The 27769-nt window shown below is 42.0% G+C and overlaps 1 pseudogene; it reads right to left on the bottom strand.

Moving 5' to 3' along the window:
* Positions 1-1517: 1517 nt before the first annotated feature.
* Positions 1518-27381, bottom strand: LOC118966627 (interleukin-1 receptor-associated kinase 4-like; annotated as a pseudogene).
* Between the last annotated feature and the right edge of the window lie 388 nt (positions 27382-27769).

Here is a 27769-nt window from a genome sequence, read left to right on the forward strand (position 1 = left end):
GTAGAAACTAAGTAATGCTGCGTAATTAGCTTTTAGATTGACACTGCATAGTAAATACAAAAAGTGAAATATTTCTTTCTTCAGATCATATGCATTCATCCCACTGTATGATGAAGACAGACGAGTACTAAAGAGAAAGCTTCCATTGTTCTGCTTGCTCACCAGGAACATAGTCACAATTTTCATCAACTGGCAGGACTCCAGACAATATTTCTAGCAACACCTGTGGATGACAGAGACCTTAGATTAACCACCTGGCTGGCTCCGGCTCTAGCCAACAACAGCCCTCTATTACTCTTCATTAATAATATAGCAGGCTATGTCTAAGATACTGTACACTACTGTTCCCAGGGTTCAGGCTGAACACTGACAGTAGCTGTTGGTTTATGATGAGGTTCAATCAGTTCAACACACAGAAGACCTGACCTCATATTGGACTGCTGACAGTAGAGTACATCATTTATGTCATACAGTACTGTTCCCACACTTGCCATTATAAGCCTCCATCAACATTTACCAACATGTTTTATTTATTTATCATTGAGGGGCAGTAACCTCATTTGTTGGTATTTCATTTGAAATTAATTGGCTGGTAGACGGGCACAGGTGCATGTTTCAGTGCAGTTCTCCCGATTGACACAGTGGTCTAAGGCACTATTGCAGTGCTAGAGGCGTGTCACAACTGGACGTGATCGGGAGTCCCATAGGGCGGCGCACAATTGGCCCAGCGTCATACGGGTTAGGGGAGGGTTTGGCCGGGGTAGTTCTTAACTGACTTGGATAGTTAAATAAAAAATAAAACAATTCTCACTTAAGGGTCCAACAATTGTGTGTCAGTAGGTTTTGGAGTCTGGCACTGAGGTAAACCGCTGAACTGGCAATTCAGTTTTATGAGTTTGACTTACGTTGCAGTTTCATCATCAATTCAATATTGTTGTCACTGTATCTTCTGGGTTATATTTAGGTATTTAAAGTGATAGTGTGAAAGGCTTGACCTGTTTAGCATAATGTTTAGGGGTGTAGCCACATGAGGTGCTGTCTCAATTGCTTGTCATTGTCGTCATATGGAGGAGACCAAGGCGCAGCGTGGTAAGCGTACATACTTCTTTAATGAAAGAAAGAACAATGAACAAACTATACAAAATGAACCGTGACGCTAATATGGCTAGTACAGACAGGCAACTAAACATAGAATAAGAACCCACAAACTACCCAAGGAATATGGATACCTAAATATGGTCCCCAATCAGACAACGATAAACAGCTGCCTCTGATTGAGAACCAATCTAGGCAACCATAGACATATAAACACCTAGACTTACAAAAAAACCATAGACATACAAAACCCCCTAGACAATACAAAACTAAACAAACCACCCTCGTCACACCCTGACCTAACCAAAATAATAAAGAAAACAAAGATAACTAAGGTCAGGGCGTGACAGTCATGTAGTGTCACTCAGGTGATATTCAAATCAGTGCTGGTGTGGATTTTCACACAACATTGTATAATGTCTTCATATTGTCTTAGTTCCATAGATGTGTGTTGGTGTAAAGTACAACGTACCACCCAAAAACTGTTTGATTAGATTTTTTTCGGTCATCACTGTCGAAGACGACCGCATGGCCGAGGCCCGTGTCAGCCCAAAGTCAGAGATTTTCGGCACAAGTGCTTTATTCAGAAAAATATTTCTGCAGCCAGACACTTATGTTTAGAACTCATGAATAACTACTATTGAGACTGATATGACAAGGTTGTCTGTCTATGGTTTTTGAGAGGATCTGTCGCACATCCGACCGTAGCTGAGGTGCAGGGGATAAAGAGTAATGCTGAAATAAAAAGGTCTCCGCACACTCAGGATTAATACACAATTTAAAATGTATTTTGTCATGCTCTGATGAAGGTCTGATGACCGAAAACTCAGCCTAAATAAATTGAAAATTGTGCATTGATCCTGAGTGTGCGGAGACTCATTTTCATGTCTGACTATGATTAAAATGTCAAATATTTGATCAAGTGGCATAAGAAAGGCATTTATTAAAAACTTCCAGTTACCTCTTGTCATCTTCGTGGACATGGTTGCTGCTGTGCAGATAATCCAAGCCTCTGGCTGTTCCCAAGGCTGTCAGACATCTCCTGTACCAGAACATAGGAGGACTACTGTCCTACAACCACACAAACATATTCATCCTAAAGAGAAAGCACCTGTAAAACATCTCTCTTCCAAAATCAATTTTATTTAATTGATTATGTACAAATGAAGGTAGCTACAATTAAAAATATATGTCGATATTGTACAGTGTGTATGCTTACCAAGCAAGCCAGCCGGTCTGGCAACGACCCATTAGACATGTAAGCATACACAAAACAAGGGTGATTATGTCTACCAGGTTTTCATGTTTCAACCTGTGGAACAAGAAGCCTATCATCAAATAAACAGTAGTCTTTTCTTCAAACCATAAAGACAATTCAAGCTAAATCAGATCTAGTAATATCCATTCAATGTAAAAAACGATATCTGGACAGCTCCTAAGTAAAAGCCATTCTCGCAGGACATTTCTCTGTTGATTTTATTACAGTAGAGAGCCATTAAGTTGCATTATTGAGATATTGAGCACACACTAGCTATTGCTTCTGTTAAAGAAATAGAGCTGCAATGGTTATGAAGTGGTCACACAGTAGGTCAGCTAGTTTATAAGGACTCCCTACAATAGGACAATAGAAGAGAAAATAGACACTTATGCCATAAGAATTTGGACCTCTTGAATGAACTGAATTAAAAAAAAAATATATATATATATATATTTCACCTTTATTTAACCAGATAGGCTAGTTGAGAACAAGTTCTCATTTGCAACTGCGACCTGGCCAAGATAAAGCATAGAAATTCTACACATACAACAACACAGAGTTACACATGGAATAAACAAAACATAGTCAAAAATACAGCAGAACAAAAGAAAACAAAAGTCTATGTACAGTGAGTGCAAATGAGGTAAGATAAGGGAGTTAAGGCAATAAATTGGCCATGGTGGAGAAGTAATTACAATATAGCAATTTAAACACTGGCATGGTAGATGTGCAGACGATGAATGTGCAAGTAGAGATACTGGGGTGCAAAGGAGCAAGATAAATAAATAAATACTGTATGGGGATGAGGTAGGTAAATATATGGGCTGTTTACAGATGGGCTATGTACAGGTGCAGTGATCTGTGAGCTGCTCTGACAGCTGGTGCTTAAAGCTAGTGAGGGAGATATGAGTCTCCAGCTTCAGAGATTTTTGCAGCTCCTCTAGTGAGATGTCTTCCATCTAAAAGAGTAAGAAACGGAAGTTTTAGTATCCTTTTAGAATGTGCTTTTTAATTAAATGTGGAGAACTCATACACACACTGAATACACCAAACATTAACCCTAACATTAAGAACACCTTTATCAAAGGCACTTAAATATTTTGTCTTGCCCATTCAACCTCTGAATGGCATGCATACACAATCCATGTCTCAATTGTCTCAAGGCTTAAAAATCCTTCTTTAACTTGTCTCCTCCCCTTCATCTACACTGATTGAAGTGGATTTAACAAGTGACATCAATAAGGGATCATAGCTTTCACCTGGATTCACCTGGTCAGTCTATGTCACGGAAAGAGCAGGTGTTCTTAATGTTTTGTATACTCTGTGTACAATATGAATAGCGTTATTGCCACAGATAATATTGGCACCTACTGAGAGTAGTTTCTTCACTGCCACAGGTTTACCATTGATGAGGCCTTTGTAGACCGTTCCAAAGCTGCCCTCACCAAGGCCAGTGAGTGGAAAGAAAGCCTTAGAAAACCTGAGAATCAATGGATTATTAACCTGTTCATAAGGGACAGTCTTGGTATTCTACCATCGTTTTTTGAGCACTGCACAAATGCTGCCATCTACTGGATATTGTGTGCATTGCGACACATTTCTGAACAGGATCAAACGATCAGTCAAATTTCACTCAACACAATCTATAATAGCTTCTTGTCACCACATCTATGTAATTAAACCACCAGTAAAATAACCTATAATCTATATAACCCCATGTATCACTATGTTTTGGGCGCTCATAACACCTCAAGTGGTTATAACACATGCATATGCAAGTCATACAACATTAGTCCAAACCTGAAGTGTCATTGGGTTCCTCGACCTTCTGCTGCTCTGAGGTGCTGTCTGGAAGTGGCTGTTCCTCTGTCCTTCCCAAGGTTCTGGTTTCAGTGTTGTTTACTGTCTCTTTTCCCCCTGGAGACACAGGTGGCTGGGATGTGGCTGGGGGATGGTTGAGCGGAGGTTTTTTATGTTTGGGTGAAATCATAGATAAGAAATCTATACAAGACGATCAAAACCAGCGAGTGGAATAGACAGTCAATACAAGCTCTGTGATGAAACACACACGTTGACCGTAGCATACCCTGTAGCAGAATACTGGCTGCAGCCATTAACCTGTGGCTCATCAAGATGCCACCTCTCCCACAGTGCTGTTAGATGTCCACCAGCTTCAAATCTCCTGTCATTTGAAGGTAGGTTCAAGAATAGAGTAGACCATGACCGGAACAACCAAAAACCAGCATCTGATGATTACAGTGCTAATGTTGCAATGTAACAGCCAGCTTTGACAGAAGGTAACAATTTTGTCATGAAAGATGACAACTTTCGTGTCACTCCTATCAGTGAAGTACAGTAGATGACCAGCACATGACCTTAAATGCGAGTACCTGAGAGTACTTCGGCTGCCCTGTGGGTTTGTGTATAGAAACAAGAACGTCTTTCCAGCTCTCTTGAGGGTCCAAGAAGTCGGAGAATTTTCGTTGAACCCCATAGTGGAGGTTCGGAATAAATGTAGCTGACTTTGTTGTATTCTTCATCCTGGAAAATAATGATCACACATGTTGGTTGGACAGTTCCTTTTTACATGAGAAGGTTCACTTCAAAGGCAAGCGTTACAATGTCATGTTACAATTTTGCAAACTCATGGAGTAGAAATCAAAATAATTTATTTCCTTGTTCATTGAGGTACTCTTTAAAAAAAGAGCAATATCCCGAAAGTGTAACATTATAGGCTCACCATGTGACATGGTTTCACATTCGTCATTACTGTAGCATGTAGGTTAACATCAGTGCCCTCTTGTGGGCAATCTTGCAATATCTGCAGGGATTTTAAAGTTCCACTATTCTCCACCAGTATAGTATAGAAGACAGACTTTCCATTCCTGTATCTGATATTAATGTTGGAAGCATGCAAGTCAAGATGCTGTTGTGATTAGGTCCAGAGGTCTGGCGCATACTTACACATCAACAATTATGATGAAATAACCATGACAGAATGCTGTGCATGTTTGCTCTTTGATTGTTAATTGGAAGTTAGTGAGACTAATTATCTCTCTCTTTATAAGCAGTACCTGATCTGTTTATGGCCTGCTAGTTGCTTTTTGCTCTGAGTGTGTTGGTTGAGGATTTATGATCAGTTACACATGCTGATGCTGGGTTCTGGTAGCCTGGCAGGGTGGCTGGCTGGCTTGATGGATGACTGGAGTTGTGGATGGGTAGGTCTGGCTGGTAGGTTGGATGGCTGACTGGGTGGTTGAGAGTGAAGGAGAGGCCCAGGGTCCACTCTGTAGATGGAATAGATGAGATGTTGTGCTGTGCATGTGACTCATAGCCTCAGTGTCTGGTTATGAACCTTGTGGTTGATTTGATATGTGGAAGTACAATCATAACTTGACTGTGACCCTGAGGCCACAGGGCCACCCATGGCCACCTATAAATACAGATGTATGTACTTTACCCATACTGATAGGACAGAGAAGTACTGACATGCTCTACTCTATTTACTAAGCCTGCATAAGGGACCAAGTGACACTCTCCGTTGTCAACACTGTATTTGTATCTGTTCCCACAGGGGCCATAATTATTTCTACGACACCTCAGAGAGACTACTACTGACTACATCTACCAACAATAACTCATATGAGGACTGAATTAACAATGCAAACCATCCATGTGTAAAATTGTTTTTATTTATTTTTATTTTCTATGAAACAACATCATTTAAACCATTAACAGAATGGCGGAGGCCGAAAATGTGGGTCTCTCATAGAGGCCTTCCTTGACAAAATACAACATGTTTATGAGTTCATTGTTCTGGGTTTGTTTGCTGTGTGCTATATATTCAAGAGCGTGTGTGTGTTTGCTGTGCGTGTGTGTGTGTGTGTGTGTGCGTGTGTATGTGTGCATGTGTGTGTGTGTGTGTGTGTGTGTGTGAGTGTGTGTGTGTGTGTGTGTGTGTGCGTGCATGCGTGCGTGCGTGTGTGTACAAGCTGGAGGGTGCAACCAACTAGGTGTGTTGTTTGGAATGTAAAGATATTGCATTATGCCTGAGAGACCTTCAAAGGAGTTCCATGTTTGACAGGGGTGTGCAACTGACAAGCAGCCCTCAGATTAGTGCTCTGAGTTAGACGGCCCTCACACCTGCACACAGGGCCCTCAGAGTAGAGCTCTGTGTCAGACGGCCCTCACACCTGCACACAGGACCCCTTTGAAGTCCCTAACTGTCTCCTGTGTTTTTCCCCAAGGATCTCACTACCGTTCACACGCAAAGTCCCAGATGCAGGGAGTAAGGCCAGCTCTGGTTTCTTCTTTGTGTTAATTCTTGGAGCAGAGTGAGAGAGGGAAACAGGGAGAGAGAGAGAGACAAAGGAAGAGGGAGAAATGGGGAAAGAGGAAGAGAGGAAGAGAAAAACAACAGAGAGAGAGAGAGAGAGAGAGAGAGAGAGAGAGAGAGAGAGAGAGAGAGAGAGAGAGAGAGAGAGTGAGTAGTGGGACTCAATCTGGGTCTAGAGCAGGGTTCTAATTCACAGTGACCAAAAGCCTGACCCTCTGCCAAATGTATGACCACATTAGAGATACATACTGTATTTCCCACAGATCACACAGACCAACAAAGAATTTGAAAACAAATCAAACATTGATAAACTCCCAATTCTGTTAGGTGAAATATTGCAGCTGTGCAATCATAGCAGCAAGATTTGGGGCCCGTTGCCATAAGAAAAGGGCAACAAGTGCAGCACAAACAACATTGTAAATACCACCAATATTTATCTCTTTATTTATCTTCCCCTATTATTCATACTACAACTATTTGCACATTGATAAAACCCTGTACATAGCTGATAACATAACACTTGAAATGTCTATCTCTTTCTCATTTTTGTTGATGTTGTTTTGTGTCTTCTCACTTTTGTTTATTGTTTATCTCACTTGCTTTAGCAATGTAAACACGTTTCCCATACCAATAAAGCCCCTTCGAATTGAACTGAAGGGAGACAAGGGGAACCCCCTACTGATTAGGAACAAGGGCAGAAGAGAGAAGTGCCAACGCAGGATATATTATAGTACGATGTGGTCATACTAAGTCATGTGATGGAAGGACCTCCGTGAGTGAAAAAAAGGTGTGTTGTGGCGGTGCTGGGGCAGTGAAGGGTTGCTAGGTTACGGTTTGTCACATACCCAGACCTTGGTTGTGTCCGAATACCCATACTTGTGTCCTAAATAGTAGGCGTTTGAGTATGGAATAAATTACGTTTAATAGTGTGCGGCATTTCAAAAATCTAGTATACTTTAAATTCCCAGATGTCAAACTAATTTCGGCTTTGACAACAGCTGATCAATTAGATATGGGGATGTGCTACCGAAATCAATGAACAGCAGGAAACAATGAAATCATGCATGACACATTCTCAGTATGCAAAAATATAATGTCTAATATTGTGTGACATTTCTAAAATCAAGTATGATTTAAATGCCAGGATGTAATGCTAATTTTGGCTCTTTTTTCCACAATGCATTGGAAAAGGTGGGCTGCGAGTGATAGGCCCTAGTTCTCTTCAAGTAGCCAACGCCAAAACTAGGCTTCTTAATTGGGATTATAAACTGGGTGGTTCGAGCCCTGAATGCTAATTGGCTAAAAGCTGTGGTATTTATGACTGTATACCACAGGTGTGACAAAACATTTATTTTTACTGTTCTAATTATGTTGGTAACCAGTTTATAATAGCTATAAGGCACCTCAGGGTTTGTGGTACATGGCTCTCCAAATTGTGTCGTGCCTAAGAACGGGCCTTAGCCCTGGTACTGTATATTGACCATATACTACACAACCCTCGGGTCTTATTTCTTAATTATAAAATGGGTGGTTTGAGCCCTGAAAGCTGATTGGCAGAAAGCCATGATATATCAGACTGTATACCATGGGTATGACAAAAAATTTTTTTACTGGTCTAATTACATTGGTAACCAGTTTATAATAGCAATAAGGCACCTCGCGGGTTTGTGTTTTATGGCCAATATACCATGACTAAGGGCTGTATCCAGGCACTCTGCGTTGTGTCGTGCAAAACAGCCAGTGGTATATCTTATTGCTTAAATATGCCCGAAGCTTGTACGGTGGTGTTTTAATGTAGGCTAAGTATATTTTGTTCTCCTTAGAATGATCACAAGTATTGCATCATAGGCTACATCTTTGAAAACATAAGTATTTTTTATTTATTTTTATCCAAAGTGGATTTCTGTTTTCTCACTGAAAAGTGTTTCCTGTTCTCTTGGCCTTCGTCAGAGCTTTTAAACTAAATAATAAACTATCTTTTGATTTCTGAATCTGTCGGCGCCTGGGACTCTGGAACATATGGATTGTTTTAGTTTTGTATGCTAGGCTACGTATATAATTATTTAACTTAGAGTTCAAATCAAATCAAAGTTTATTTGTCACGTGCGCCGAATACAACAGGTGTAGATCTTACAGTGAATTGTTTACTTACAGGCTCTAACCAATAGTGTAAAAAAGGTGTTAGGAGAACAATAGGTAAGTAAAGGAATAAAACAACAGTAAAAAGACAGGCTATATACAGTAGAGAGGCTATAAAAGTTGTGAGGCTACATACAGACAAAGGTTAGTCAGGCTGATTGAGGTACTATGTACATGTAGATATGGTTAAAGTGACTATACATATATGATGAACAGAGAGTAGCAGTAGCATAGAAGAGGGGTTGGCGGGTGGTGGGTGGTGGGACACAATGCAGATAGCCCGGTTAGCATATGTGCGGGAACACTGGTTGGTCGGACCAATTGAGGTAGTATTTGGGGGAGGAGGGGGGCACACAATGCAAATAGTCCGGGTAGCCATTTGGTTACTTGTTCAGGAGTCTTATGGCTTGGGGGAAAAAACTGTTAAGAAGCCTTTTTGTCCTAGACTTGGCACTCCGGTACCGCTTGCCATGCGGTAGTAGAGAGAACAGTCTATGACTGGGGTGGCGGGGGTCTTTGAATTCGGATGATTACATACACCTTAGCCAAATACATTTAAACTTAGTTTTTCACAATTCCTGACATTTAATCCTAGTAAATATCCCCTGTTTTAGGTCAGTTATCAAATAAAGTTTATTTGTCACGTGCGCTGAATATCTTATTCAGGTTACAATGAAAGGCTTACAATGAAAGGCTCTAACCAATAGGATCACCACTTTATGTGAAATGTCAGAATAATAGTAGAGAGAATTATTTATTTCAGCTTTTATATCTTTCATCACATTCCCATTTGGTCAGAAGTTTACATACACTCAATTAGTATTTGGTAGCATTGCCTTCAAATTGTTTAACTTGGGTCAAAAGTTTCGGGTAGCCTTCCACAAGCTGGAAGGTGAATTTTGGCCCTTTCCTCCTGACAGAGCTGGTGTAACTGTCCATTTGAAAGACCCATTTGCATCCAAGCTTTTAACTTCCTGACTGATGTCTTGAGATATTGCTTCAATATATCCACATAATTTTCCATCCTCATGATGCCACCTTTTTTGTGAAACGCACCAGTCCCTCCCCGCAGCAAAGCACCCCCACAACATGATGCTGCCACCCCAGTGCTTCACAGTTGGGATGGTGTTCTTCGGCTTGGAAGCCTCCCCCGCTTTCCTCCAAACATAACGATGGTCATTATGGCCAAACAGTTCTATTTTTGTTTCATCAGACCAGAGGAGATTTCTCCAAAAAGTACAATCTTTGTCCCCATGTGCAGTTGCAAACCATAGTCTGGCTTTTTTATGGTGGTTTTTGAGCAGTGGCTTCTTCCTTGCTGAGTAGCCTTTCAGGTTATGTCGATATAGGACTCGTTTTACTGTGGATATAGATACTTTTGTACCTGTTTCCTCCAGCATCTTCACAAGGTTCTTTGCTGTTGTTCTGGGATTGATTTGCACTTTTCGCACCAAAGTACATTAATCTCTAGGAGACAGAACCCGTCTCCTTCCTGAGCGATATGACGGCTGCGTGGTCCCATGGTGTTTATACTTGCGTACTATTGTTTGTACAGATGAACGTGGTACCTTCAGGCATTTGGAAATTGCTCCTAAGGATGAACCAGACTTGTGGAGGTCCACAATTTTTTCTGAGGTCTTGGCTGATTTATTTGGATTTTCCCATGATGTCAAGAAAAGAGGCACTGAGTTTGAAGGTAGGCCTTAAAATACACAGTTACACCTCCAATTGACTCAGATTATGTCAATAGCCTATCAGAAGCTTCTAAAGCCATGACATCATTTTCTGGAATTTTCCAAGCTGTTTAAAGGCAACTTAGTGTATGTAAACTTCTGACCCACTGTAATTGTGATACAGTGCAATAATCTGTCAGTAAACAATTGTTGAAAAAATGACATGTGTCGTGTACAAAGTACATGTCCTAACCAACTTGCCAAAACTATAGTTTGTTAACAAGGAATTTTTGGAGTGGTTGAAAAAATAGTTTTATTGACTCCAACCGAAGTGTATGTTAACTTCTGACTTCAACTGTGTGTATCAAGCCTTAGCAGTCATTCTGATGTCGTTCCCAATGATCATTGCTTTAGTTTATTATGGTGCTGTCCAGCGGTTCTGAATTGCAACGCACCAGACACGTTTTTCTGTGCAATAACCTTTTGACTTGAAGAGTTGAAAAATGTTGGTGTGTGGTTTCACTAATAAATACACTGAGTGTACAAAATATTAGAAACACCTTCCTAATATTGAGTTGCAGCCCCTTTAGCCCTCAGAACGACTGGGCATGGACTACAAGGTGTCGAAAGCAACGTGGACTACAAGGTGTCGAAAGCAACGTGGACTACAAGGTGTCGAAAGCAACGTGGACTACAAGGTGTCGAAAGCAACGTGGACTACAAGGTGTCGAAAGCAACGTGGACTACAAGGTGTCGAAAGCAACATGGACTACAAGGTGTCGAAAGCAACATGGACTACAAGGTGTCGAAAGCAACGTGGACTACAAGGTGTCGAAAGCAACATGGACTACAAGGTGTCGAAAGCAACGTGGACTACAAGGTGTCGAAAGCAACGTGGACTACAAGGTGTCGAAAGCAACATGGACTACAAGGTGTCGAAAGCAACATGGAAGCAAAGGGAAACCCAGCAGCGTTGCAGTTCTTGACACACTCAAACCGGTGCACCTGGCACCTACTACCATACCCCGTTCAAAGGCACTTAAATATTTTGTCTTGCCCAATCACCCTCTGAATGGCACACATACACAATACATGTCTCAATTTTCTCAAGGCTTTAAAATCCTTCTTTAACCCGTCTCCTCCCCTTCATCTACATTAATTGAAGTGGATTTAACAAGTGACATCAATAAGGGATCATAGCTTTCACCTGGATTCACCTGGTCAGTCTACTGTATGTCATGGAAAGAGCTGTGTTCCTAATGTTTTGTACATTCCGTGTATGGAACCAAATTATCCGTTTCTGTCTTCAGTCCTTTTTAGATGAGCTATATGCTCTACTACGGTGTAGGCTAAATGTGATAGTCTGCCTATAACCAGCATGAGTCTTTTCAAAGATTGGAAACGAGCAATGACCAGGCTGGTTAATGTGATGCATGTCTGTTTAATTTGGAAAAATCCACCTGCATTCGACCCCGCCCCACCTACTCAGGCAGCCAGGAGCCGCTACTGTGTTGCGGCCTAGGAGTACTGCATTATTTTTACTATGCAGTACTTGCTAAATAGAATGCAACAATGAGTAAATGGTGTGCAGTTTAAGTATGTAGTACGCAAGTATGGGTATTCGTACACGGCCCTTGTGATATCAGTCATTTTCTGGCACCTCTCACTCCATTTGAACAGAGCATGCAGAGTACATAGAGCAAGATAATGAAGGACCATGATACTCTACTCTCATGTATAGAGATACAGAATTTGACTCTTTGACCTTACCTTGCTCTATGACCATGCTGGTTTGTTAGGGTATGAAATCAGGTGTTGTACGCACACTTGTGTTGCTTTCAAGCACATGTGATTTAAAGATACATTTACCAGACATCTAACAGCTTTAACATACTGTATACGTTGGCTATGTATCTAGGGAAATCAAGTCATGTCAGGCGATGTAACAGGTCAATAGGCTGGATCAGAATTCCTTTATCTGAGAATGTAAATGAGCCAACTGAATGGAAAGACTCATTTGTACAGAGAGTGAGCAACAGGGGATAGGACACCATGTCAGAACCATAGAGGAGTCTGTATGAAGACTGTCTGTCTATATGAAGGGCTTGGCAAAATACCACTGACAGACATTTAAGGTCCTCAACTATGTTTCCTGGTCTCTCTCTCTCTCTCTCTCTCTTTCTCTCTTTTTCTCTTTCTCTCTCTCTCTCTCTCTCTCTCTCTCTCTCTCTCTCTCTCTCTCTCTCTCTCTCTCTCTCTCTTATTTATCATAATAATCTGAAAACCATTCTGTTGTCTTGTTTTGATAATGGCTTTACTACGCTGTCATGCTACATACTGTACAAGCAGTACCTTAATGCAAAGGCACTTAGAAGTCTGTTAGGAAAACTTTACATTGCATTATCTTAGGTACTGATGTATTTTATATGTTTTTGTTTTAAAATGTGTTTTATTAGTGTGCTATCAAATGTTTATTGTTGTCACACTGTACAGACCCTTTAGTAACACACGCCTTGTTCTTGTTAGCAGAGCTTTATATGACTTATTGTAGTTGTCAAGGGTAGACATAGAGGGCAGTAGTGGCCTGCATACATTCTACCTGTATTGTAACACTGACTGACCAAAAAGTACAAAGCATTTAGATCATCTACAACTCATAATCACCAAAGATAAATACAGAGAAAGCAGCCAAAGCTTTCTGACACAGTTGCCGCGGATTGAGAGGCAGCTCTCTGGTGCGTCGCAGTCCAGTAGTCACCGACACTGCATGATTGCAGGAGGTTGGCCTCTCATATTTCCCACTAAACCTCTGGCTCAGATCCCAAATGATCTGTCCATTGAAGCGAGTCACCCTCCCTCCCTGGCTGCCACCCTCACTACTCTGAGGGCACACGTTAGCCATAGAGAAGGCCGGGCAAATTGGTTAAAACATCTTGAAGGTCATACACACACAAGGCCTTTTAGTATATCATGTCAACCACGTAAAAAGGGTCTAGAGAGACGATATTAACAACTACAGACAAGAAGTGATACAACAATAGCTTGTTCTACAAATATTTTTTAATGACAGTTGCCAGATCCCTTTGTTCCACCACAATGCTCCACTTCCTGAGGGTCAACTCCAGAAAAGTGCTTTGTAGTTCGTGGAGCTTGAATTTATAACCCCCATTGTGAGGGACAGATTTGTTTGGGGTCCTTTTGTGGGGCTCGTAGTTAGTGATTAGGAGGACCTGACAGGATATAGACTCGGCCAGGGTAATCTATGGGAATCTAGGGGTGGCAGGTCAACAGTGACCCAGATCATTCAAAGGCTCTTCTGATTTTCTTAGGCAAGTCCTTGATGGTGCGTGACCCCTGGCAGTGGTGCTTTTCTCCTCAGAGGGGGAGGTGAAAGGAGCCTGCGTGGCTCTTTGACATCCCAGCAGGGACCATGTAATCCAGGGGCTCGTCAATACTAATCCTGGTCTCCCCAGTTACAAAGACCCGGGACACATTTACCCTACACAACATTCCCCCACCATAGAGATGATGAGTTAGCAAGAGAGTAAACAAAAATGAATGCACGCACACCCACACGCAAATATCCCCCACCACACACATAGTCACAAACACACGCATGCACACACACACAAACACACACACACACAAACACACACACTCTCACAATGGGGACACTCCAAAACCCAATTGTTAAGTTGCTGACTGTTTGGTTAAGCAGAGAAAAGATACAGAGATATTTGTTTTTCTAATTCACGAAAACTAAACCCGCTCTGGTTGGGTGCCCAAGCCCTGTTAGAGGTCAAGGGTCCAGTCGGTAACATCTGAGTTGGTTTCTCCATCTCCCTGTTGCACATTGAGCCATGAGAGTTGAAATGAAGCTCAAGATATAATGTGCTGTAGTTTTGGCCCAAGCCTAGACAAAGTGTCCGGGTGCCTCTTTCAATTGTAGTTTTTTTGAGGGGAAGAGAAATACACTTCAGATTTAGGACTTAATGTTGTTCGGTTGTTCACTGTTTCTCTAGCAGTCTTGAACAGAAATAGAATAAGCAATAGTTTTAAGAGAATATTTAGTGAGGTTATTAATATTTTGACTCAGGTTATGTAGATGCTTTCTTCTCTAGGTGGGCTTGGAAACCTACCTTCCCATCTCAAAAGTCAACCTCCCTCCCTTACAATAACTTGTTTTCTTGCATTCTAAACGTCTAGCTAAATTGCTCTCCATAATTTTTTATCTTACTCTTTTGTTGGCATTACCCTTTCAGCTATTGTTCCTGCGGTTTTTGTTCTTTTCATTGTCACCTCAATTGTAGCATTTTGAAAGGAGATGGGTACTTATCTTTCCTTGAGTAAATATCCCAGGGAGAATTAGACTGGTTACCCTCCATTAGCTTATAGGGCTCTGACTGAGACTTCAAAGCTGCAGGTTCAAGCCCCTCAGTCTTAGGAACATGATGGGCTCACATATTACAAAAGAGAGACACAGGTGGTTTATTCTTCAAACAATAAAACAATGTACCGTATTATTGGTTCTTCCTCACTTTCCCTTGGAAACCTGTCAGAACCTGTAAAATGGATTTAGTTTAGCTAATGGTCTCTTTCCACACCTTGAGAATGAAGGTAGAATGAATTGGTTGAACAATATCCCATGGTTTTTCCCATGGATATGCTTTGTATTTTTCAAAAAAATGATTCCAATCATCCATAACTGAGTTTTCTGAACCAACATAAAATATTGTGTTGAAACATCATTGAGTTCATAGAGTTCGTCATAGAGTTGTGTTGTGTCCATCTGGTGCACTAATGTAGGTAGGAGGGAAAGGATTTAGGAACACATCTGTTTACTGTACCTTACTATACAGCACACATACTGCACACATACAGTATAATCACCATACAGCACACATACTGTATAATTTCTCTGTCAAATGGCCTTGTCTTGTGTATTATTCAGGTTTAAAAGATACTTGACACAGATGTAGAGAAGTGACGTGAGCCTGAAACTCGACCACACCATGGGGCATGGCTCTTGAGTTTCTATGTACCACGGAAGAGATTATGACGCTAGGAGGTTGCCAGCCGTGTCCAAGTGTTTACATCCTAGCTGATTCCAAACACCAAAGCCTTCTCTTGCGTATCGTTAACGCTTATCGTTAACGCCGGCCGCCCAAGTCTCGTCAGCACCCCGTTGCTGAGTCGACCTAATCCCACCCAACACTGATCCTTCTCCATACAAAACACTCTCTTAATGGGCACATTTGTGGTGGAGGGGAAATCAGTATAGACTGGAATATAATGGTGGTCTTCTGATGATATGGAGGATTTAACACACCTCTATGTCTATGGATTAATCCACACAACAATGGTGGCCAGCATGGTTATGGTCCATGTGGTAGTACAGTACAGTATGCACATTAATCTTGTTGGGTTTCGGGTTTCCTGGACCCAGATGAATCCTATTCATGTCCAACGGGGATTCTCCATTGAGCATAACCCTAACCCTATAGGCTTAATCAGGGTCCTGGAAAACGAGGCCCTTATGTGCTTCTTCACCCCCAATTTGTTCATAGGAGGAGACTTTTGTTGTCTGACATGGGGGGATTCTTCACAGTTTGATATGTAAAATCACCCTTGCACAATCTTCAAAAACGTTTAGATTTCTAATCCAGCCATGCTTTCCTGTACCTGAACCCCATGCTGTATCCAGAGAAAGGGTAATGTCTTTCAATAGGCCAACAGTCAATCAGATGTTCACATTTGCATCTTTGGAAAACATAGCACATAAAGAAAGGCTTGTAGTTGAGCAAACCAAGGGACCCATTTTCCACAGCCTGGCTGTCGTCTCAAAGCCAGAGGTGTTTTGGAGCAAGGTGTTTTTGACTGCTGTGGTGCTGCTTTGAACTGTTCTTCTGCCCATTTATCCATTCTGTAAAGTTGTTGTATAATTCCTCTTATAGTAGAGAAATGAACCGAAACCCAATACTTTGCAAGCAGGATGTTTAAAATACCCAGAGCATGCTGCTAAATTATCAGTGTGGATGCTTTTACAGTGCCTTGCGAAAGTAATCGGCCCCCTTGAACTTTGTGACCTTTTGCCACATTTCAGGCTTCAAACATAAAGATATAAAACTGTATTTTTTTGTGAAGAATCAACAACAAGTGGGACACAATCATGAAGAGGTACGACATTTATTGGATATTTCAAACTTTTTTAACAAATCAAAAACTGAAAAATTGGGCGTGCAAAATTATTCAGCCCCCTTAAGTTAATACTTTGTAGCGCCACCTTTTGCTGCGATTACAGCTGTAAGTCGCTTGGGGTATGTCTCTATCAGTTTTGCACATCGAGAGACTGAATTTTTTTTTCCCATTCCTCCTTGCAAAACAGCTCGAGCTCAGTGAGGTTGGATGGAGAGCATTTGTGAACAGCAGTTTTCAGTTCTTTCCACAGATTCTCGATTGGATTCAGGTCTGGACTTTGACTTGGCCATTCTAACACCTGGATATGTTTATTTTTGAACCATTCCATTGTAGATTTTGCTTTATGTTTTGGATCTTTGTCTTGTTGGAAGACAAATCTCCGTCCCAGTCTCAGGTCTTTTGCAGACTCCATCAGGTTTTCTTCCAGAATGGTCCTGTATTTGGCTCCATCCATCTTCCCATCAATTTTAACCATCTTCCCTGTCCCTGCTGAAGAAAAGCAATCCCAAACCATGATGCTGCCACCACCATGTTTGACAGTGGGGATGATGTGTTCAGGGCGATGAGCTGTGTTGCTTTTACGCCAAACATAACGTCTTGCATTGTTGCCAAAAAGTTCAATTTTGGTTTCATCTGACCAGAGCACCTTCTTCCACATGTTTGGTGTGTCTCCCAGGTGGCTTGTGGCAAACTTTAAACGACACTTTTTATGGATATCTTTAAGAAATGGCTTTCTTCTTGCCACTCTTCCATAAAGGCCAGATTTGTGCAATATACAACTGATTGTTGTCCTATGGACAGAGTCTCCCACCTCAGCTGTAGATCTCTGCAGTTCATCCAGAGTGATCATGGGCCTCTTGGCTGCATCTCTGATCAGTCTTCTCCTTGTATGAGCTGAAAGTTTAGAGGGACGGCCAGGTCTTGGTAGATTTGCAGTGGTCTGATACTCCTTCCATTTCAATATTATCGCTTGCACAGTGCTCCTTGGGATGTTTAAAGCTTGGGAAATATTTTTGTATCCAAATCCGGCTTTAAACTTCTTCACAACAGTATCTCAGACCTGCCTGGTGTGTTCCTTGTTCTTCATGATGCTCTCTGCGCTTTTAACGGACCTCTGAGACTATCACAGTGCAGGTGCATTTATACGGAGACTTGATTACACACAGGTGGATTGTATTTATCATCATTAGTCATTTAGGTCAACATTGGATCATTCAGAGATCCTCACTGAACTTCTGGAGAGAGTTTGCTGCACTGAAAGTAAAGGGGCTGAATAATTTTGCACGCCCAATTTTTCAGTTTTTGATTTGTTAAAAAAGTTTGAAATATCCAATAAATGTCGTTCCACTTCATGATTGTGTCCCACTTGTTGTTGATTCTTCACAAAAAAATACAGTTTTATATCTTTATGTTTGAAGCCTGAAATGTGGCAAAAGGTCGCAAAGTTCAAGGGGGCCGAATACTTTCGCAAGGCACTGTAACTTCAATAAACATATTTGTCATGGAAGTGCTGTAATTGACGAGTAGATCAAAAGCACAGCCAGCAGTGGTACCAGAAGTGTCAGCCAGGCCAGTATAGAGACAGACAGCTCTGTAGGACTGCTGGGAACATGCCTGTGTTCAGGAGATAATCGGCCTTAGAATATCATTACTGTAGCTGAATGAGGTGCAAATCCTCCTCTAACCTGGCCAATCTGTAGATGTGTTATGAGAAACCTCTGGGAGGACTAAAGATAGGTTAAAGTTGTCATAGGTGAGTCAGAATGTCTTCAAAAAATCCTATTCATTAGAGTTAATCTGTGCTAGGTCTGTGTGTCTCAGTTCCTGTCATTCCCATAAAGAAGCAGTCAACCGGAGATTCACCTCCATTATCTTTTATGCTCATCATGTGATGTTTAGACAACATAACTACCATGGTCTGTGTTTTACCATTTCCCAGAAGTTGAGAGGTTGTTACACACGTGGTCACAAGAATGTAAATGGTGCCATTCACAACCACTTCAAAGTGTGGGTTAGTGTAAGTTATGGTCGGTGGGCCAATTTCCTCAGAGAGTAGACTGGAGATGAATCGCATTGGATGGCCTGTCCTGCTCTAGGCCCTCCAGTCAGTCTTTCAGCCCCTTAGCTCTTCTGCTCTGTCTGAGGCAGTGGACACACCCTGTCTGTCATTGCTCCTGGCTGTGAGAGTGTGCAGATCCATAGCTAGCTCTGGGCATAAACGCTGTCGCTTTAGGCCCCAGATCCCCCCCAAAACAAATATATATGTTTTTTAGAAACTTATTGTTGAGAGTTAGAATAGTAGAATACACAAGGTGCAAGTTTGGTAGTGCATCATGCATTTTCTCTTATGTCAGTCACTTACAGTCACTCAATTATCCATGTCAGCTAACAATTTTTAGATTTTTAGATTTTAGATTTTTTTAGGAACGGTAGCTCCCCAAAATGTTTTACAATGTCATCATCAATCAAAGTTTGTACTGACAGATGTAGCCTATTGAATATAATTATAAAGTATGCATAAAATGCATCCTCCAATTGAAACGCCCACACATATTGTCTCAAGAACATGTTATGTTCATACCGTCAAGTGCCAAGTTGGTCACGCCTGCTCCTGCTCTCCCTCCCTGTCGCTTGAGGGTGCCTGGTTGCCCAGCACTACGCACTCCTGCCACCATCATTACACACCCCTGCTTCCCTGTCCAAATGGCATCTGCATGCCAATAATTTGATCTCAATCAATTTTATTGGAATTTGCATTTAGATCTGAGCGAATGAGCGAATTAGTGCAGATGGTGTTAACAAACTATTAACCTTTCTTGTATTTTGTTTCAATCAAAGCATACAGGTAGATCTTGCCTGGTGGCACGTGCTGTTGAGGTTTGGCTGCAAAAGGCTAGAGCCGGCACTGTACAGATCCTATCAGTATCAGGAATGTCTTTTAGCCACGCTGCTGGACAGGACAGGGGTTTATTTATTAGCTGCTCCTAATTGAAATGGACGCCTCTCATTTCCTGGTTGTTAGAGACAGGGGAGGGCTCCAGATCTGAGCCCCAAGATAACAGAGAATGTTAAAACGCTATAACCAGGACTCTGGACCACGAGCAGAAATGTACATTAGGAACACCTTCCTAATATTGAGTTCCACCACCTTTTGCCCTCGGAACAGCCTCAATTTGTCGAGGCATGGACTCTACAAAGTGTCGAAAGCGTTCCACAGGGATGCTGGCCCATTTTGACACCAATGCTGGATGTTCTTTGGGTGGTGGACCATTCTTGATACACATGAGAAACCTTTGATCGTGAAAAACCCAGCAGCATTGCAGATCTTGACACACTCAAACCAGTGCGCCTGGCACCTACTACCATATCCAGTTCAAAGGCACATAAATCTTTTGACTTACCCATTCACCCTCTCTCTGAATTGTACACATACACAATCCATGTCTCAATTGTCTCAAGGCTTAAAAATCCTTCTTTAACCTGTCTCCTCCCCTTTATCTACACGGATTAAAGTGGATTTAGCAGGTGACATCAATAAGGGATCATAGCTTTATCTGGATAGTCTATGTCATGTAAAGAGCAGGTGTTCCTAATGTTTTGTACATATTAGTAAATTAACAGATGCTGTTATCCAGAGCCACTTACAGGGGCAATTATGTTTAGGTGCTTTGCTTAAGGGCACATCAACCAATGATTCCCCTAGTTGGCTCAGGGATTCGAACCAGTGAACCTTCAACCATTTTTAGATTTACATTTTTGGCGTTTAGCGGACGCTCTTATCCAGAGCGGCTTATGGTTAGTGCATCCATCTTAAGATAGCTAGGTGGGACCATTCCATATCACAGGCATAGTAACTACACCTTTCCTCAACACAGTAGCTATCAGCAAAGTTGAAGCTAGAAGGAGGGGGGGGGGGGGTCAAGTGCAAGTGCTGGTTCAGGAAATATTTTTTTTTTTGGGGGGGGGGTTGTTGAGGTGAGGAAGGTGACTATTTAAGATACTCTTTGAAGAGGTGTTTCAGGTGCTTTTGGAAGATGGGTAGGGACTCTGCTGTCCTAACTTCATGAGGTGCCAGGACAGAGAAGAGCTTGGACTGCAAGGATGTGTCATCCTCATCCTCAGATGTTCAACGTCTCTCACGACAACTGTAGCCTAAACGTATTTCTTCCTCCGGTCAGACTAGTCATATCAGCTGTATCAGCTGTGCTTTAAAGGCCCAATGCAGCCATTTTTATATCAAAATGAAACAATTTCTGGGTAACAATGAAGTACCTTAATGTAATAGATTTCCATTCAAATTGTCCAAAATATTTTTTATGACAGTACTGAGGATGACAGCACACATGATATCGGAAAGAGAGAGAGCAGAGAACATCGAAACCCAGACCTCTCAGTGATTACATTCCACTTATTCTTGAGGACTAACAGTTCTGTCGTTGGCCGTTTGTTCAAGACATTTGGGCTTTATCTAAATTTACAGGCCAGTAACTTTTATCATGGATGTGTTTCAGCAACAAAGCAAATAAATGTGGGACTGTTGCAGTCTGCTTCCTGCATGGGTTTGTTTACTAGCTTGCTCATATCTTTGTTTGGGTCACCCTGACCTCTCTGCCAAAGCACCGGGTCACATATGCCCTTTCTGTTTGAGGATGTGTTCCAAAACTGGAACTGAATCAATGCAGACCTACGTGAACTCGGAGAAAAAACAAACAGGCCAGGTTAGATAGCTTAAGTATATTTCTACAAGACATCAAAATCCTTTACATGACTGATTATGACTATCATATGACTTTGAAGTTTCCTGACACTTTGGTTATTCTTGTTGTTTGAAGTTGCTTGTTCCTTATAACCTTATTTACATCGTTTAGACCGCAGTGAACTCTGAGAAGAAACAAACAGCAACATCTGATGTTAATGTCTGGTGTCAAGATTACAAGAACACATTTTTTACAGGATTAATTATGACTATCATAATTTTGTTTGTTTTTTATACATAGGCTAGATCGGTGTCATAAGTATTCAGACCTCTTGACTTTTTCCCAAAAATGTTATGTTACACCCTTATTCTATAATGGATTAAATGATGTTTTCCCCTCATCAATCTACACACAATACCCCATAATGACAAAGCAAAAACAGGTTTTTAGACATTTTTGAAAAGTTAATAAAAATAAAGAGCTGAAATATCACGTCCATAAGTATTCAGGCCCTTTACTCAGTACTTTGTTGAAGCACCTTTGGCAGCGATTACAGCCTCGAGTCTTCTTGGGTATGACGCTACAAGCTTGGTACACTTGGATTTAGGGAGTTTCTCCCATTCTTCTCTGCATATCCTCTCAAGCTCTGTCAGGTTGGATGGGGAGCGTTGCTGCACAGCTATTTTCAGGTCTCTCCAGAGATGTTCGATCGAGTTCAAGTCCAGGCTCTGGCTGGGCCACTTAAGGACATTCAGAGACTTGTCCTGAAGCCACTCCTGCATTGTCTTGGCTGTGTGCTTAGGGTCGTTGTCCTGCTGGAAGGTGAACCCTTGCCCCAGTCTGTGGTCCTGTGCGCTTTGGAGCAAGTTTTTATCAAGGATCTCTCTTTACTTTGCTCCGTTCATCTTTCCCTTGATCCTGACTAGTCTCCCAGCCCCTGCCGCTGAAAAACATCCCCACAGCAAGATGCTGCCACCACCATGCTTCACCTTAGGGATGGTTCCAGATTTCCTCCAGATGTGACGCTTGGCATTCAGGCCAAAGAGTTCAATATTGGTTTCATCAGACCAGAGAATCTTGTTTCTCATGGTCTGCAAGTCCTTACGTGCATTTTGGCAAACTCCAAGCGGGCTGTCATGTGCCTTTTACTGAGGAGTGGATTCCGTCTGGAGACAATCAGGTTCTTGGTCACCTCCCTGACCAAGGCCCTTCTCCCCCGATGGCTCAGTTTGGCCGAGCGGCCAGCTCTAGGAAGAGTCTTGGCGGTTCCAAACTTATTCCATTTAAGAATGATGAAGGCCACTGTGTTCTTGGGGACCTTCAATGCTGCAGAATGTTTTTGATGTCCTTCCCCAGATCTGTGCGTCGACACAATCCTCGGGGTCTCGGGGACCTTATATAGACAGGTGTGTGCCTTTCCAAATCATGTTTAATCAATTGAATCTAACACAGGTGGACTCTAATCAAGTTGTAGAAACATGTCAACTGTGATCAGTGGAAACAGGATGTACATGAGCTCAATTTCAAGTCTCATAGCAAAGGGTCTGAATAATTATGTAAATAAGTTATTTCTGTTTTATACTTTAATAAATTAGCAAAAAATTCAAAACATCTGTTTTCACTTTGTCATTATGGGCTATTGTGTGTAGATTGAGGAGGAAAAATATTAATTTAATCCATTTTAGAATTATGCTGTAACCTAACAAAATGTGGAAAAAGTAGAAGGGTCTGAATTCTTCCCGAATGCACTGTAGATAAATGTATGGCTCTGATTTAGATTAGGTGTATTTCAATGGCAAGCAAGGCTCTGTAGTTCGGTGTGTGTGTGTGTTTGTATGTTTGTATGTGTGTGTGTGTAGTCAGAGTTTATTTTATATTTGTCTCCACCTGCTTGTGAAAGTTATAGAAAAATAGACAAATGGTTCACAGGTCGATGATTACTCGTTGCTGTTTTACATTTTAGATCTAAGATTCTTAATTAAAGAACACATCGTAGAGAATATGGAAAAAGATTAGTCAGAGTTGGTTGCATTTCAAAAATACCGTACTGCAGGGAACGGAATGGTGCCACAGGTGGTCCAAAGAAATACAGTGTCTTGTTTACACACAAACTTCTCATAGCTGCTGGTCCAAACTAGACCTGCTGTTGTAAAGTTACCATTTCCTATTAGAAATGTATTTTTCCCTCATGTAGGACATATCTGAGAGCTTGTCTTGTCTCCCATTGCTGACCTTTCAGATAGACTAAAAGGATGTAAATGCAAGTTTCCATCGTTTGTCATTTGATGGCATACTGTACATGATGTAATCGTAACATTTAACATCCCTGGCTAGAGGCTAGAGGGGGGGGGACTTCTGCCTGTGGAATAAAATGCATTCCCCGGTTTTATTTGTTTTACCTTACATCGGATGGGATTCCCCTCTTATTTAAATCCAATAATTACTTAATCCTGGATGTCAAAACAATTTCCATTATTGTCACACCCCTTTCTTTGATGCCGTTTACTCCAGTGCAGGAACACACTCCCAAGGCCTTTGTTAGCTCAGCTCACTTGTCAAGATTCATAACCACAGCCGTTACGTCCATCCCAAGGGATATGCCTCTGATCTCAGGATAGATTGCTTACTTGGCAATATTCCTGTAACTGAATATTTTAAGGTTTAATGCATAATTAAGTGTTTCAGAGATGTTGTTTGTTTTTATTTTCCATGTTGGTTAAATGTGCCAAGAAATGAGTTGTGAATTACTGAGTGGTATGTAGAGCGATTGTGCTCTCGAGGTTCTTAAAAATACAATGCAGAGAGTCTGTGATACGAAAAACAAACAAACAAAAAGTACATCTGGCCCTATGCCGTCATTTATGAGGAGTTATGTTGTATTTATGTAATGAGAACATTGTTTCTTATAGTAAATATGATGCAATGTTTAGTCTTTATTTATGTAACTATCACTCTAAATTGTGGAAAATCCCTTCAGTTTTCAGAGAGCTAATTAAACATTTAAGACTTTAACTGTCTTGTGTCTCTTGTAAATGCAGCTAGTGATGCACATAACTAATAGCACTTATTCATGTAGCACTTACCAATTCTAAGAGAAGCTACTTAGATTGTACAAGGTCCCAGTGATTCCCACCAGTAATGGAGTGTCACAATTAAAATAACCTGTTAGTGCTTTTTAAGCATAATCCTTCTCCTTTCACAAATGTTGAGGTGTATTGTTAAGGTCTTGGGTTTGTGGTTTGAGCAACCATTGATTGGGTGTGAAATTACGGGCTAGTTCTATTCACCATCACATCTTGCCTGTAACATTATCTCGTTTCCTCACTTTTGCGGCGGTGCATTCTTTTGTACTTCCGGCACGCTTGCTGATGTAGAGGTCAAGTGGGTTTAGGTTGGTATAAAAGCACCAACTCAGAGTTAAAGCTTAAAGGTCATTGATGGGTCCGCTCCAAGAGGCTTTGCTGATTCCAACACTGAGAGATTTTCTGCAGATGGAAGGCAATGTAGCGTGTGATATGATAGTTGTAAGGGTGGGAGACGATGATGGTGGTTGTTGCTTTGTGTTTATGACAGAACCTCAAAACAATGACCACCACCTTTTTGAATGAAGATCGCACCTGGACGGAACTTGAAAAATAATGAATAAAGCTGCACATATCTACTTACAGGCTCATGTCTTGGTATCCTCCAGCAATGTCATCACTTCCTAAACCACTCCTTACTGTCTGTCCCCTAGCTATGGAAAAGCTATTTAACAAAAACTTCCTTTCAAATGGAACTAAATTAAATATCCTTCGCTTTTGTCAGCTAAGATTTTGATAAATAAATATTTGCTATCGTCCTGTATACACCCCCTGTGAGTTTTTACAGTACAGTAGAGTAACTCTACGGTACATACAGTGTGTCTCACAGCTCTAAAGACTAACCAGATGGAGAGAGAGTAGGCTGGCAGAGCTGTCGTGATGCCCAGTCTTCCTCCAGGACTTGCCTTGAATGTTTCCTGCCCCCTCTCAATTCAATGTAAAGGGTTTATTGGCATGGGAAACATATGTTTACATTGCCAAAGCAAGTGAAATAGATAATAAACAAAATTGAAATAAACAATCAGAAATTAACAATAAACATTACACTCACAAAAGTTTCAAAAGGATAGAGACATTTCAAATGGTATATTATGGCTGTACAGTGTTATATTATGTCTCTCTCACTCTATGCTGTAAATAGCTTCACTAAAGTCATTACTTGCTGGACCAATTCAGCATGTTTTCACAAGATCTTAAGTAGTTTACATTTTAAAGAAACAATCACGCAGCACAGGGCCTGTGTGACATCTGCGATAGAGAGAAAGAGAAAGGGAGAGAGAGAGGAACAATGGAGTTCCTGTGCCATATTCCCCATGGTTCCTGTGGAGGAGCAGCTAGCGGTGGCCAGGCCCAGGACTGTCACACCCTGACCTGTTTCACTTGTCTTGTGCTTGTCTCCACACCCCCCACCAGCTGTCTCCTATTTTTCCCCATTATCCTCTGTGTATTTATACCTGCGTTTTCTGTTTGTTTGTTGCCAGTTCGTCTTGTGTCGCGGAAATTCAGTACTGAGAGAGACTTGGTCATTTCTTCAAACAATCATCTTTATTTAATATTGATTAATTATTGCAATATTGAGGCTGGTCGTCCTCTCACCCTTGAGTGTTGGACCGAGTAACCTAACCTTTACACAAAGGCAGAGTACTCCATATAGCTGACACTAACAATGCTCAGTCATGGTTAGTTCAACCCCCCTCATGCAGAACAAGGAGCATCATAAGCCACTCTGGGTTCATCCTGTTATCTGCACGTGGGTTGTTGTCTTAACCCCACCCTGGCGTAGTTTCCCAGATGCAAGGATGATTTTGAGACAATGAGGGATTGTTCTACTCCTAAGCCATCTCTAGTAAAACACATTCTTGTCTATGCAATGCAGTCTTCAACTCATTTTTCAGCTCAAGCCATATCTTGTGACCATATGCCCAGGTTAGCTGCAGGGAACTAGAGTGGAGCCCATGAAACTAGAGTGGAGCCCGTGTTGTGTGGCGACCGGTCGAAATCTCTCTGGGTGCTTGTGGACTCTTGGGCCGACGAGAGCTTTATGGACACTACCCTGGTGTCAGAGCTGGGTATCTCCACACAACTCCTCTCCATTCCCATGGACGCCAGAGCATGGGACGGACACTCTATTGGCAGGGTCACTCACAGTACGATTCCAATTAACCTGCGAGTGTCAGGGAATCACAGTGAGTCCATGTGGTTGCTGCTCATTGAATTTCTTAATTCACCCGTGGTTTTGGAATTGCCGTGGCTCCAGAGGCACAACCCCCTGATCGACGGGGCTATGGGTTCTATCCTGGGTTGGAGCCTGTTCTGCAATGCGCATTGCCTTAAGGAAATGCAGCCCGCCCCTGGATGTCTTCCTGCGGGGTTGGGTAGAGCCCCAGAGCGGAGTATCAGGACCTCTGAGAGGTTTTCAACAAGGCCCGCACCATATTTCTTCCTCCGCATAGACCCTATAACTATGCCATTGACCTCCTCTCTGGCACTACACTGCCTCGTGGGCAGCTTTATTCCCTGTCTGGTCTGGAGACCAAGACCATATTCTCGAAGTTTCGGAATGCCTACCATCTGGTTCGGATACGGGAAGGAGACGAATGGAAGGAGACGAATGGAAGGAGACAAATGGAAGGAGACGAATGGAAGACAGCCTTTAACACAGCTAGCGGGCACTACTAAGTATCTGGTTATGCCATTTGGACTGACCAACGCTCCCGCAGTGTTCCAGGCTCTGGTCAATGATGTGCTCTGTGACATGTTGAACCGGTTCGTGTTTGTATACCTTGATGGCATCCTTGTATTTTCCTATTCGGTTCAGTAGCATGTTCTCCACGTATGACAAGTCCTCCAGCACCTCCTGGAGAACCAGCTGTTTGTTAAAGCAAAGAAATGTGAGTTCCATCGTTCCACTATCACCTTTCTGGGATATGTCATTGCTGCAGGGAACATTCAGATGGATCCTGACAAGGTGAGAGTGGTGGTGGATTGGTTCCAACCCACATCCAGAGTGCAGCTGCAATGTTTCCTGAGATTTGCTCATTTCTACCGCCGCTTCATTCGGGGCTACAGCACCCTGGCGTCCACCCTCTCAGCACTCACCTCACCCAAGGTTCCGCTCACGTGGTCCCCAGCTGCTGACCGGGCATTTTCGGATCTCAAGCATCGGTTCACTACAGCCCCCATCTTAATCTATCCGGACCTGTCCCACCAGTTCGTGGTGGAGGACGCCGCCTCAGATGTTGGAGTGGGGGCCCAGCATTCTACCCAGTGTTCTGCCCAGCATTCTGCCC

This window comes from Oncorhynchus mykiss, chromosome 1, assembly GCF_057628025.1.
Source record: "Oncorhynchus mykiss isolate SJ-2025 chromosome 1, ASM5762802v1, whole genome shotgun sequence".
NCBI lineage: Eukaryota > Metazoa > Chordata > Actinopteri > Salmoniformes > Salmonidae > Oncorhynchus > Oncorhynchus mykiss.